Source organism: Hyalella azteca, unplaced genomic scaffold (genome assembly GCF_000764305.2).
Source record: "Hyalella azteca isolate HAZT.00-mixed unplaced genomic scaffold, Hazt_2.0.2 contig11717, whole genome shotgun sequence".
Classification (NCBI taxonomy): domain Eukaryota; kingdom Metazoa; phylum Arthropoda; class Malacostraca; order Amphipoda; family Hyalellidae; genus Hyalella; species Hyalella azteca.
Genome location: NW_025941703.1, coordinates 60,770 through 74,714, shown reverse-complemented (window position 1 = coordinate 74,714; position 13,945 = coordinate 60,770). Strand labels below are relative to the sequence as shown.

Genomic DNA, 13,945 nt, shown 5'->3' with positions numbered 1-13,945 from the left:
ATTGACGTTTATCAATATTTCGGTGGTGCAGTTTTTTTTAACGGAAAAAGATTGTTTACTTATTCGACGACAACTCTCGTCATGCACATACATCATAGTTCATGCTCATACACCACAGTTCATGCGCATACACCACAGTTCATGCGCATACACCACAGTTTACGCGCATACACCACAGTTCACGCACATACACCACAGTTCACGCACATACACCACAGATCATGCACATACACCACAGTTCATGCGTATACACCACAGTTCATGCGTATACACCACAGTTCATGCGTATACACCACAGTTCATGCGCATACACCACAGTTCATGCACATGTACCACAGTTCATGCACATGCACCACAGTTCATGCTACAGTTCATGCGCATGCACCACAGTTCATGCACATACACCACAGTTCATGCACATACACCACAGTTCATGCGCATACACCACAGTTCATGCGCATACACCACAGCTAGTTCATGCGCATACACCACAGTTCATGCGCATACTCCACATTTCATGCGCATACACCTCAGTTCATGCGCATGCACCACAGTTCATGCACATACACCACAGTTCATGCGCATACACAACAGTTCATGCGCATACACCACAGTTCATGCGCATACACCATAGTTCATGCGCATACACCACAGTTCATGCGCATACAGCACAGTTCATGCGCATACACCACAGTGCATGCGCATACACCACAGTTCATGTGCATACACCACAGTTCATGCACATACACCACAGTTCACGCGCATGCACCACAGTTCATGCACATACACCACAGTTCATGCGCTTACACCACATTTCATGCGTATACACCACATGCAGTTCATGCGCATGCACCACAGTTCATGCACATACACCACAGTTCATGCACATACACCACAGTTCATGCGTATGCACCACAGTTCATGCGTATGCACCACAGTTCATCACCACAGTTCATGCACATACACCACAGTTCATGCGCATACACCACAGTTCATGCGCATACACCTCAGTTCATGCGCATGCACCACAGTTCATGCCCATACACCACAGTTCATGCACTTACACCACATTTCATGCGTATACACCACATCATGCAGTTCATGCGCATGCACCACAGTTCATGCGTATACCACAGTTCATGCGCATGCACCACAGTTCATGCGCATGTACCCCAGTTCATGCGCATACACCACAGTTTATGCACATACACCACAGTTCACGCACATGCACCACAGTTCATGCACATGCACCACAGTTCATGCGCATGTACCTCAGTTCATGCGCATACACCACAGTTCATGCGCATACACCACAGTTCGGGTTTCACTGACCTAACCAAATTCCGATCACGCGCCAGTTCTAAACATTCCTAAGGCTCACTCCGCATGCTGGTCGCATTCCCCATACAAGTGCCACTTAATCAAATTGCGAAAAGCACAGACCAAGATCCGGGAAAAAATTCCTCGTGCCTTCCTTGCACTCAAAGGGGAAGGTTCAGAGGACGATGGGCTCAAGAATTGAACCTGTCCGACTGAGATCAATTCTTCAGTGTCGTCATGAATGCACTTCCATGCAAACTTGGCGTCGATTTTGACGCATTTTATTTAAGTCGTGGTTATTCAAGCTATATATTTCAGACCAATTCAAAGTTTCTTTTTACTCTGACGCATATTTCATTCCAAATAATTTGCTTCTCTATTATAGGTATAAATCTGACGTCTGCGATCTAAGCGACGCTGAGCACGACTGAAACTTAAGCTTATGTACTAAAATAGTATGAAATGAACGAAATAATTAGTCAATAGATTAATCAATGGGTTAATCAAGAATCAAGTGATAATTAGCCAAGTCAAATGATTGAACAGCTTGGTGTCTCTGTCTCTAATCTAGTGTTAAAATTATTCGTTATTACCATTGAACTGTTTTTTTAATGATAATATAATCTGGAGAGCTACTGCTTCGATAATATTTGGAAATCGATACAATAATGTAGGGGCAACATGGGGCAGCGCGCCCCCCTTTTTTTAAACTAAATTTTTGATGAAATTTTAATTGATACGAGGTGGTTCTTTGTTTTGTTTAAAGGTACAACTAATGAGGAATGTATGATGTGAATTAGACGCCTATATGTTCATTCAATTTTTAATGAAACACTGTTTTGTAAAAAGTGTCAAAATGGGCCCATTGCCCCACCCTTGGGGCAGTGGGCCCATGGGCCTGGGGCAAGGCGCTCACCCATGGTCCCTTTACCACAAATGCATATTTTTCGTTTAAAAACGATAAAACAACACTTTATAGTTAAAAATAAGAAAATGCAATAAAAAATATGACATTCACTCATTCATTAACAACTCAAAAAATCATATACTTAACTTGAAAAAAATATACTCTTGGCTTAACAAATCTATCACTGACGTGAAGAAAAATATTTCATTGACATAAAAATATATATCCTTGACTTGAAAATATATCCTTGCGATAAAAAATTCGTTCTTGACATGAAAAAATGTATCCTTGACTAGAAAAATATATTTAGTTGATCAGAAAAAAACTTCGTTCCAGTTTCGTCCATAATCCAGATATTATGTGCAGAGAATTCGTACCTAATCGTGATTTCAGCCAACACCATAAAAACTCTCATCAACTTTTGGCTCATTGGTGTTGACTGAAATCAACTTTTGGCAAGGCATGAGTCAATAACTCGAAAAGTGTTCATAAATACGCATAACTAGAAAGTAAACCTGCTGCCTTGAGGCGGCAAATAAAAAAATCATGCAATATAAAGTGTAATATGTAATTCAAAAAGCTAGTCATAGTTTGAAAAGGTCATTGAGACAAATCTAATGATGTATAACACAAGACTTCACCATGGGCGCTTTGCCCCGTGACACGCGTGGGCCCGTTGCCCCCACTAGGTATCATTTCAATTTATATCGTGTCAACGTTTTATTTTAAAAGCTAATAGTCTAAACTTGGTCTCAAAATTATCCCTATAAATATTACTTTGAAAAAATAATATACAGTAATTTCATAAGCTTCATCTATAGTAATCGAAAAAAAAATTTCTTTAGCTGCAAAAAAATTTTTATCTGGACTAGAACAGTTATTCGCAAAGAACTTAATAACGCAAACACTTAGCAAAACGTAAATCCGCACACTTCATCCCAGTGAAACTGTCGACCGGCGGTAGAGAACACGGACCAATATCTGCCATACTTAGCGAGAAACCCGCTATGGGCCCATGACCCGCAGTGGGCTCGCTGCCCCATGTTACCCTATACACACGCTTCAAAAATATAGAAATCTTGCAATATATTTTAGAATGATTCACGAATTGATGCCATTGGACCTCGTCCTTCGTTTTTTTCGAGAAAGTTTTGAAACTTTCATGACAGATACATGTATATGCTATTCTCAAAATTCAGCAGTGTGTTCTTAATGGCGTATTTTCCGGACGATTATTGGTCTGAAAACTTTACCAACCAAATGCAAGACCTGCGCAGCACCAAATTGAAGAAGCAATGCAATTTACATTGTTTGCTCTATTTTTTTATTAATTTGCGCAGCTTATTTTTGTTAAACTGCGAATAGGCCTAAACAAAGGTTCTTTAAAACAATTAAAAGAAGTTTCAAACTAACCATTGCTCGAAATAATCCGTAGCAAAATATATGAGCAAATATGTAATCATAGTTTTCGAAACGGCAATTTCTAGCATACAATATATCTTTATTTTTCGTTTTGAATGTTAGGGAAAATTTGCGAAATAACGAATTTAAAAGTCAAGCATTTTAAAAAATAATTGATGTTTTTATCATCTGTTGAAAAGAAAAAGCTAAGTTTATATCCTAATAGGATATACGTTTTTTTCGAAATTTTCCGGTTCCAATATATTTCATTGTTAAAAAAAATGTTGAATTTTTTCAATATATATTGACGATTTAGTTACCTATGTTTCCAAAAAGTTATTAACATGAAGTTTTTCTGTTTGCAGTTGCAAGGAAGTTTATCGGCATCGGTGCAACCTTGTGCCAACTTTTGGGAGCACTCGTGTGGAGGTTGGTTGAGAGAAAATCCTATCCCAGCTACCAAATCCAAGTGGGACATCCAGGAACAACTCAAGTATCAATGTGAGTATGGAAATTTTAATTATAATCATACCTGAAAATAAAATTTAGAGTTGGTTATTAATGTAAAATCGTTAGTAGATTTTTAGTTATGTCAGGCCCTCCAAAATACTCGTAAATACTATTACTATAGTATTTACTATTAAAACTATAAAACACTATTATATATTATTATTATATTATTACTATAAATACTATTATTATAAATTATTCACTTTTTTCACATTTTCATGGCTCTATGGGAACCGAAGAAATACAAAAGGGCATCCAGACCCACGAACTATTAATATACAATTTGTCCATTTCTCTACCCTGCCCAATTTTTTAAAGCACAAACTTTACACTATTATTTTATTTTTAATTTACGGTAATTTCAGTGCCTTAAAGAAGGTTGAAGGTCCCGAATTTGGACAAAAGAAAGAAATAATCTATTGATTTGTGTTTTTTAATATGTTTGGCCACGCATAAACTTCCTTCGTTCCCAACATAAATTGATTGATTTAAATACTTCCTATCAAATGTCATCTTGTTTCTAGTCATCCGACTTCACAGTTTTTTTTTTCTCAGAAAAAATTTAAAATGTTATATTCCACTGAGAAAATTTTTGTTACATTACACCATCAATTGTTGGCATAGCCCATGCAGCTCTCATCCATCGTTGCAAGGTCATATTTTCAAACTCCATGGAACCGCAATTCCTCTTTCCATTTCGGGAGTTTCCTTCCTGGCTGTGCTATTTTTTCCCATTCAAAGCGCGGCAGCAAGTCGCTCCAAGTGGGTGTAATTCAGAGCTCTGCATTTCCTGAACTCAAACCACGATCTACGGACCTCTACATCTATACTTTTTTCCTCTGTTTTTAGCGCATTTTCTCATTTATGGAAAAATGCACTATTGTGCTCGCTATGTCCGTCTCGCTGTTTGTCTGTCTGTCCGTCTGTCCGTCTGTCCGTCCGTCCGTGACTTCAAGTTTTCGTCGACGAGAAAATGCGCTCTTTGTCACTCACTGCAGTGAGTACTGAGTTATATTTTTTCATTTTTTTCCTCCTTCGATTATTTTGCAGTTTTCACTGCGTCTCATCTATCACAAGAAGGTCTCGTCCCACACTTGACTCTGAATAATGCGTTCCTACAACTACATCATGTATCAGAACATGGGTCATCTTCTCCATACTTTATTATGCGTCTAGCTCAGTGTCATTGTTAACTTCGGGAACTGAATTTTTATATGACTTTAATAACTAATTCGCGTTAAATTTAAACTTGTAAAACAGAGCATCAATCAAATGCTATGATTTTTAGTCAACGTGTCTTAATACTTAATTTGGAAAATAAAAACCTTTAAACCGCATTACACTTCAATCAAATGCAATGATTTTTTGTAAACGTGTGTACTACCTAATTTGGAAAATTAAACCTTTAAACAACATTAAACTTCAATCAAATGCATTGATTTTTTTGTCAACGTGTCTACTACCCAATTTGGAAAATTAAACTTTTAAACAGCATTAAACTTCAATCAAATGCAATGATTTTTTTATCAACGTGTCTACTACCTAATTTGGAAAATTAAACTTTTAAACAGCATTAAACTTCAATCAAATGCAATGATCTCTAGAGCAATCAGAAGTGGTTTAATTTTCGTTGTCAATTTTAACAACAAACAAACAAACGCGAAGCTAAGCTAAGAAAAACGTTTTAAAACTGGAACATTTTATTCCTCCCACAATTTTGATGGTGAAAATTATTTATATATTAATAGTGAATGAATTCCATTAATAGCGAATACCCGCTAGAAGTCACAGTAAATCCAAATTGGTCTAGTACACAGTTAGATTCCTTGAAATAATAAGAAATTGTGATCACTAAATCAGGCCCTTAGTAAATAAGATCCTATTGCTATGCTTGCGATATTTTTTCAAAAAGTTGCTGACGCATTTAACATCCGACTCGAATTTTGATCCTAATATTGCTAATTTAATCGGATAGACTCTAAATTCATGTTATATTTTTTGTGACACTAAATAAATTAGTTATTTTGTAAAGGTCTACCGTAGATTAATCGCACAACTAACTCTGTAAAGAAGGCTTTTGAAGCTCACTTGGTGCTTTCCATCACACCATCTAATTCCGCCTACAACTTGTCCCTAGACTGAGCTCAAGCTCTCCAAACTTCTCGAAATGAACTTCCAAAATGAAGCGGGACTCGTCAGGTTTTTTTGTGCTAAGCTTCATGTACTTTTTTCTGTCAGTCTTTGGTTGCCGAGTTTTGATATCTGTGCTGCCTTTGTAGCTGTCAATTTCTTTGAGACTTGAACACACGTGACGGGCTGAACGTGAACACACGTGAGACGTGAACACACGTGAAATAATTAAGTCTAATATTTTCATAACCGGAGACATAGATGTTGCTTAAAAATAAAAAATAATGCAAATTACTGATATTCATGCTGGCGCAGCTAGGCGACTCTACACATCATGTATCTTCACTAAGACATGCTGCAGCAGCTAGACGACTCTACACATCATGTATCTTCACTAAGACATGCTGGAGCAGCTAGACGACTCTACACATCATGTATCTCCACTAAGACATGCTGCAGCAGCTAGCCACTTCTATGAAACGAAATACCGACAGAGACATCCCTGATTTCAGGAACGCAACTTACGGCCATTCATTGGCCACTGATATACCGACTGTAATTTTCAATGTTTCTTCGAACAAGAAGACGTAATGTCATTCATCTCCATCAGCCGACGCAGCTGTCCTACGCCATTTGTTTTACATGGTTACGACCTCGTGCTCTAGCTCGGTGAACTGTAACATTGTTTCGTTTCCTTATTTGCTTTTATGTTGTTTATTCTTGCTTCAAGTTCATATTACGTGTTTCAAGTTCGATCTGTCAATTTAATTGATTTTCTGTGATACGCTTAATTTCTATTGGGTAGTAAATTGTAAAATGCAGACAATTTGGCGGTGGAAAACCATCAGTTTTTCCTCGGCCTCCAAACTTCAATAATACGATAACCTATGCAATCAACATTTCGAGGTATTACTACTACTAGTGAACTGATGAATAACTTTATCTTCGTGTTCACATCTCCCCCTGTTATTCAAGCTACGATCACGTACACTTTTTTAATCATAATGCTGGGCATTGCTTGTAATCATAGGATGCATTTCCTCTTTTGATCTGCTACTTGTAATCCTTCCTTATTTCATGCCTGAAGTAATTAGAACAAAAATTCTGATTTTTTTAATTTCTAAAAACTCTGCTCATTCCATTATTTAGTCAAACATCAGGAAGAAAGCTATTGACGACATGTGTCGCTAGGAAGGAAGCCCTCTGCGCGTTTCTCCCAGGAAATATTTGCCCTCCTTTCAAATCCGGCATCGAAAATATAAAAAAAAGCAAGTGTGGCGCAGCTTTGCCTACTTGCATCAGGAAAAAAATGGAACAACGAGTAGGAAAGAGCAAGTGTAGCTCGGCTCGTTGCCGAATAAATTATGACGCCCGAGGTTTGGTAGAGACGCGCGGTTTTGTTTACAAGCGCTACAGCGTCCGCTGAGAGGCTCGGTGCCGCCGTGCGACGCTAGTCATAAAAATTCTGATCGCCGACGACAACACTCGAGCCGTCCAGCCAACACGCTGGCTTGGATGTACTTGCTGGCAACGAATTTACGAGAAGTTCCTGGGAAGTTCTTATAATTTTGTATTTCTGTTTTAAAAGTCGAATTTACGGGAAGTTCTTCGGAAGTTATTAAAATTTAATATTTCTGTTTTAAAAGTCGAATTTACGGGAAGTTCTTGGGAAGTTATTATAATTTAATATTTCTGTTTTAAAAGTCGAATTTACGGGAAGTTCTTCGGAAGTTATTAAAATTTAATATTTCTGTTTTAAAAGTCTAATTTACGGGAATATGCGACTTTTGAAGCGGAAATATTAAATTATAATATTAATACTATATTAATAAATATTGGAAGCTGATTGCAGGAGTACTCGTAGATTAGGAAATCATCCACTTAAAAAAATATATTCAATAGAATGCCAACTGAGATATGGGGAATCTAAGGAAAGTAAACCAGCAAGGAATTGAATGGGAATTTTCGACTAAGTTTGCTGCGGATTAAACGCAACAAAATCTTGAGTTATTGTTATTTAAACACGTGTTCAATGATCTTTTAATGATAGAGATTCGATCTGAAATTCTCCCGAATACGTGCATTTCGGCAGTAGAATGAATATTATTTAAATTAAATTATTAATTAAACCGTAATTAATGCATATGAGAACCTAATTTTATATTCACCCGGCCTCGTGCCACAATCAAATTTACGAAAGTAATTGCCGAGTTTAGATGAACAATTTTCATAAAATTATTCGGAACAATACTTCAAATAAGTTTGGACTTTGGAATTCCATGTAATGAATATAGCTGAATTAATTTCGAATTTCGCTTTATATTTCATGTTGAGATAATTAGTAACAAAACATGAAGATTATATTCTGACATTAAACTTCATTCCTAATAATTATTATTTAATGATTTGAATACGATATTATTTTGTGTAATTTTGATACCTAGAACTAAATATATAGTTTACTGATTGGGAAAGTAAAGTGGAACCGTTTATTATGCTTAAATATTAACGCATATCTTATGTAATAAAACTCAGGGGAACGATCTGAATTTTTTTCACACTGCCTTTGATTTTTCAAGATTATGTGTAAACAGTAAACCATTCACGTACACTTAGGGAAATAACATTTTTTATTTCCCTAAATTTCCATTTGAAAATTGTAGAATTTCACTCAATTCAATAATCAAAGTGAACAAAAATTTAACAAAAAATGGATCATCACTAAAAAATCCTGTTCAGCAATTTGAAACTATAAACATAGAAGTTCAAAAATGCAATTAAAAGCATTTCCATTTAAGATATGAGTCAAAGTACAATTGGTAACAATTATGAGACAAAATATATTCACTAACAAACAATTCCATTCATATTGTATAGTAATCGCTAATATAAGGTTAATACAGTATAATAGACGTTAGATTTTATCTATAAGGATAGGAAGTAAACCGATGGCATGGCATGAAGACGATGCGTAAGAACAATGTTTACTCGAAACTCTCAGGAAAATGAATGGGTCAAACCCAAAATGTCCCAATATTGACACTTTCTTACAGAGAACGGTCGCAGCACATGACACAACCTCACGCAGGGCTAAACTGGGTATTGGATGACCCATCACAAAGGCAAAAATAAAACTCAGGACTCACTGCAGTGAGTGACAGAGAGCGCATTTTCTCAAAATCTGCGAAAACGTTAATTCACATACATACAGACAGACAGACAGACAGACAGACAGACAGACAGACGGACGGACGGACATGACGAGCACAATAGCGTCTTTTTCCATAAATGAGAAAATGCGCTAACAAGTACATCAATATTAGGACAGAGTCTCACATTTCCACGAGAGGAAAGCACACGAGTCGTGTATTAATATTTCGGCAAGAAACAACGAGTCTGGCTGCTGGTCGTCCGTAGTTTAGTGTGCCGCATTCAACTCGTCTGCATAAAGACGCCTTCCGTTCCGCTTTTGTATTCCCCTGCTTAGGAACGCGCTCACATTAGCCACGGGATTAGCTTACCCCGTTCTAAACTCCAGCTCTACATTTGCTGCAACTGCGTTCCATTTTGAACGTGTAGTGCCTTTAAATTTTCCCCTTGCTGCGTTTGTTTTAGTTTTAACCCGGAATGTTGTGTTCGTTTCTGAGATTTCTGGCTCCGTATAAAATTTCTTGAAACGGCTTTGGCAAATTGCGAAAATTTTATTTCTCAGATGCTTCTGGGTGTGTCTACTTTATTGAAACTCGCACGTACTTAGAGCGCAGTTTTTGAAACCAAACCAAACAAAAAAGTGCAAAAAACCAAACCGAAACCAAATGATTTTTGCACTTTATTTCTAAATATTTTTTTCTTCAAACGTTCGGCCTTTTTCACCAATTTTCCTTGCATGTTCTTTGCTACTTGAAATAGGTACTTGCTGTGTGAATAATCTTCTTCATTTATTTCCTATTCACATAACAATACCATTAACTAGACATCAAAACTAGTCCTTACCTCATTTTCATTTGAAGCAAAGTGACGGTCTCATCAGGCTGGGTTCCGCCTAGTGCATCAACTTGCATGCGAAGAAATTCAGGGACAGATGACCTTATCCATCACGGTTTTTACGAGCCTAGGCCGCCTTTGTGCTCATATGATACGAGGCTGTCCTGCTTCTTGAATTTTGATTAATATACCACGACTTCACTTATGCTGCTTATCAAATTTCTTGTTGCAATTTTTACGCGTTGTTTGAGAAAGCATAGTACAAGTTGCAAATATTATTTGTTGACTGAAGTCGACTAATATTTGTGCATTGTTTTTGTTTGCCTAAACATTCGGTTTTATGAGGTTGAACAAATTTTTGGCTCCTCGACAACGACTTTTTTCATTCAGCCAGACATAGTTTTGATTCACGTGATCCTTTAGAAATTTGGGGTAATAAATGTATTATTTTTTTTAATAATTTCCTTTGAATGCAAATAAACAACATTGAAGCGACGATCAAAATTAAATTTACACCTGATGGAAAGTAAAGTTTTTCTTTAATTGTTCTTAAATTGGACTTATATATTACGTACTGTTCTCATCTAAACCACCATCCAAAATATTTTCAAATTTTGTGCAAATATAACACAATTGTTAGTACATTGCAGAGATACACCATAATTTGTTACTACATTTTCTTTTGGCAGGCCTCAGTGCTCTTTTTTCACTGTAGAAATGTGAGTCCTATAGCTGTGGCCTCTTTTTAGCGCATTTTCTCATATATGGAAAAAATACCCTATTACTCGTCATGTCCGTCTGTCTGTCTGTCTGTCCGTCCGTCTGTCCGTCCGTCCGTCCGTGACTTCACGTTTTCGTCGGCGAGAAAATGCGCTCTCTGTCACTCACTGCACTGAGTACTGAGTTATATTTTTTTATCCCCGAAAAAAGAGAGCAACGACAGAGCATCTCATCACTCATGTTTGCCAGGCTGTTTGCAAACAATGGCTCTGGGCGTTGGCGGTGCGTCAATCCTGAAGTTTATCTCTTTGCAAACAGCATTTCGTATAAAAATAAACACGATCCACATTTTTGTCCTCAAGATAACTGATTTTACGACCTACATTTTTTGGCTCATCAATAGATTTGAAAGTAACATCAGAACTTCCTCAGATTCGTTTTTTTAACAGTACATTAGATATACAGTACTTACTCAAAACTCCTTAATGTTGATACAAAATGTACTATCGTACTTGTGTTCCACGGATTAACGTACGCAAACTCATAAAACTACGCAGTCACACACAAATTTCTGGAAATTTGCGATCACATGACTTTGCACTGAAATCCTTGGTCCCACATTGTCTCTAAAATCTCGGTACTCAGCTTCGCCTGTGTGATGCACTTGCATTCTTCATTGACGTTGAGAACGCGTACACTGGGGACTTTATTTCAGCGTTCCAGTACTAACGTCGGTGCTAGTATCACAACGCTGACACAATAACACAATACGTAACGTAATCGTTAAAATACTGACGTTATACCATCACTGATGCACCCATCACAATGTAAACGCAAGCATCACGACGATGATGAAAGCAAGCATCACTATGCTGACGTTGTGGCGGGCCAGCTTTGGTCACGCTTTATGCGATGTGCGTTTGGTTACAGCCGCCGCACCTCTGCCACCGGGACCGAAGAGAACAAGTGCATGGCGTTGCTAGCTTTCTTTGGTTGTTGTTGTAATTGCCCATCCTGGTAGTGGCGACTAGGGAGGGGGGGTGATAGGTCAGTTTTTCCGGGCACTCGGTACCACTGGTAGTTCTACGACCATCACTGGCTCGCTGACCAGCCAGAACCATTTTATTACATTACACAACACCCTGGACAAGCCAGGTACTCATTTATCAACCAGAGTTGGATGAATGGCTGAGTTGGCCATGAGCTGAGCTTCCCGGTAGAACTTGTCCTCAGTGGGACTCGAGCCCGGGAGCTGGGTGCGAGAGACAGAGTCTCTCACCACTGCACCACCACAGCTCTGGCTTTCTTTGGTAGCCGCTGCAGGCAAATGGCAGCCATTGCCTTACTAATTTTCCTAGGGATGTCTGTGAATTTTACTAGGCCAGACTTATCCTTGATATTTTGTCCAACTATGTCCATTTATTTCATTTATCTGTGTTATGTCTCAGAATTATTCCCAAAACTTGAATATACCTTCCAGCCTCAGAGTATTCATTGAATTGTTTTAAGGGCCCACAAGCTCGTCTGGTAAGGCCCGGAAGCAGAAACCTAGCAACGATATTTTAGTAGCGTATTTGTCCCGTTACATTACAATGGTGCTACAATCATCACAACGCTGATGCATCACTATGGTTATGCATGCATCATGACGACGGAACTGCGATGTGGAGTGAGCTCTTTTGTTGCTGATGATATTCGTCACCGTTTACTGGATTTCACTCCTCCGCTATTTTGTTCATTACGAACTCTAGTCTCAAGATGATATTGCAAAGTAAAAGTATATTCCAAATGATATTCTTTGCAACAACTTTTATCCCTAATTAATAAAATACAACCCTCTTTTATTGAGCAATTGTTCTTAAATTTGCTTTAATAAAGGGTCATTAATTATTCTTGTAAAAATACCTTAGTATATAATTCACATGTTTTCATTATTATCAAATTCTCTAGATAACATTCCCAATTATGAAATTCCCAATTTCAATTAAAAAAGGGCCTTATCCGGTGTAAAGTAACAAAATATTGACTGTGCATTCCAACGTACTTACTATATATGGTTGCAAAATTCAGAAAACACTGTGAGCAAGCCAGTAAAATCACGTTTAATTGAGGGAATTTTAACCAAAGTCAATACTGAACTGCGCACATTTGAGAAATATCGCTACTTTTAGTCAGCTTATCCAGCTAACCACTCAGGAACTTTAATCGAAACAAAACCAGGATAAAATGCGCCGAAATATCATCCTCAATTCAGAAATAGGATACTCGAATACGTACAAAATTAGCAGGAAATTTTACATTTTTTGTATGTTTACCTAAAGGTCGTTTTTTGTGGTTGTGTTAAGCCAAAATATGAACTAGAATAACAGGAGAAAAATAAGTCATTATATATTCGTAGTTTTATGTTATTTGTATTTTGTTTCAAATGCTCAAGTGGTCAAATTCCAACAAGAATAATAAATCATGAAACTGATAATTTCGCAAATGAAAAAACTTTTGCGCACGGAATAATTTTTCTCATTGTGTGTTTTCAGATTCAAGATAATACACATTTTTTATATTTTTACAAAATTTATACAACAAAATACAAAATTTATGCACAACGCTCATTTTTCAAGCAACATATAGATTAATGACCAGCTAGGCTCCAACATAAAATTTACGTAGTATACGAAAACTTACAATCTAAAGCCACGGTCACGACATAAGGAGGAAATTATCTTTTCAGATTATTGAACAATATGGATCTTCTCTAAAAAACACTGAAACCTTTTGAAATCGTGAATAATTTTTTAGCACTGTAATAATTTTAAATTGTATATTACTTTCAGATGCTGAAATCGTTTAAAAGTAGGAAGATTTTTTTTTTTCAGCCGATGAAATCGTTGGAAAGAGAATATTTTTCAGCTCATCAAATAGGTTAAAATTTCGCATAATTTTTCAGAGAAAACACTTTTCCTAAAATTTTTTCTA

General features: G+C 37.1%; 1 protein-coding gene across 1 annotated transcript in view; it reads left to right on the top strand.

Moving 5' to 3' along the window:
* The first annotated feature begins 4,001 nt into the window (after nt 1–4,001).
* Nucleotides 4,002–13,945, top strand: part of LOC108680579 (endothelin-converting enzyme 1) — a 47,886-nt gene continuing 37,942 nt past the window's right edge. Inside the window, exon 1 of the mRNA XM_047882973.1 lies at nt 4,002–4,129. The gene's annotated coding sequence lies outside the window, so the exon portion shown is untranslated. The remainder of the gene's footprint in view (nt 4,130–13,945) is intronic.